This window comes from Acyrthosiphon pisum, chromosome X (genome assembly GCF_005508785.2).
Source record: "Acyrthosiphon pisum isolate AL4f chromosome X, pea_aphid_22Mar2018_4r6ur, whole genome shotgun sequence".
Taxonomy (NCBI): Eukaryota; Metazoa; Arthropoda; class Insecta; order Hemiptera; family Aphididae; genus Acyrthosiphon; species Acyrthosiphon pisum.
The window spans coordinates 2,956,687-2,958,502 of NC_042493.1; positions in this window are offsets into that span (position 1 = coordinate 2,956,687).

Sequence of the window (1,816 nt, forward strand, 5' to 3'; positions counted from 1 at the left end):
AAAAAAAATATTTTTTTATCTCAAGTTTAATTTTTCACAATAACAGTATACTATATCTATGGTAATCAAAATAAATATCCCCGAACAACATTATTAGTTTTTATTACTTACAAATACGTCATAAAAATGATTAAGCAAATATTTTTTAAACGTTATAATTAGTGTAAATATCACATTAATAATATTTAATTACAAATATATACTTACAGTACAGGTATAAACTGTACATATTAAATATTATTGAAAAAATTAAAAATCAATTAGAGATTTAAGAAAAATTAAATCAAAAAACAAATCTATGTTCAAAGTTTAAATATGTAGGTAGGTAGATCGGTAATATAGGTACCTAACCTATATTAGATACAATTTAACTTAGGTAATTCTTAATATTTATTCTATAATTTTCAGGCGTTAACAATAATAATATTTTTATATTATGTATTATATATCCTAAAAATAAAATATTATATTTCCTAATAATATTTTGACGATAAGCAAAATGTCCATATTAATAATTATTATTATTATAAGAAGTCGATTTTACAAGTTTTATTTATAGATACAAATAATTATCAAGGAATATATAAATATAATAAATATATAAATATAAATAATCAATGAATGTAGGTAGTAGGCACCTAATTTTTTAGAAAGACTATTAACATAATATATGTTGCTTAAAATCATGATATAAAACAAAATAATATTAATGTTAATTTTTGAAAATTATTTATTATATTTTAATTTTTTTAATGAAAAGTAGGTACACCATACTACCAATAAGTATAATAGTATAGTTGTAATTAAATATTAATAATATGAAAATTGTTACACTAATTAACTTTTAAAAAATAATTGATCAATCAATTTCATGTGCCTAGTTGTCAGTAACATTGTAGTCTAGAGGTTATTTTTCCTAGGTTCAGGGATTTTTTTCCGGGTATTTTTATTTCGCAATTCACTGTTTCTATACTTAAGTTTAGTGCATGTTCATTAAAATTATGTATAATAATCTTAACAATAAACCGACATAAATCGTTTTCTTCAAACAAATACAGCCATATACAGCTAATGATATTTACCATATTTATCATAGATTATAGAAAATATAAAATAATTGTAAGGTTTAAATAAAAATTAGATAATTACATTTCCCCCCTCCCCCCCTCCAAAAAAAAGTAAGAAATACAGTTAAATTTTTAAAAATGTATTAATATTTTGAAACAAATGAATAATTTATTTTGCGGGGGCTATTACAAGTTTTGGGGGGGCTAAGCCCCTCCAGCCCCCCCCTAGTTGCGCTTATGAATATAATTAGTCATAATATATTTAATATAAAATGTATTAATAGATGAGGATGCTACGCATGCGTTTGTTCCATCTTCCACAAGCACGAAATTTTCGTTCAATATTTTCAATAGTGTGCTGTTAGTTTTGATATTATAGTGATTTGACCTATTATCAATTTTTTAGATAATAACATTATCTGTGCTGAAGCCGTTGGTTTTTATACTATATTTTAATTTTTAAGCGAGATATGATCATTTTTAATTTTTGATATTTCACATACCCATATTTTGCTTGAAAATTAGAATTTCGAAAAATCTACAACGCTTAAGCACAGATAATGTTCTTACCTAAAAGTTTTATAATAGGGCAATTCACTCTAGTATCAAAACTAACAACACATTATTGAAACTAGTGAACGACAATTTGCTATGTCGTGCGTGTGTACGACGGAGACACAAATGTATGGGTAGCGTCCTCTTAAAATGTACGTCTGCAAGGAGTTGAGAAAAATTAAAATGATTATCAT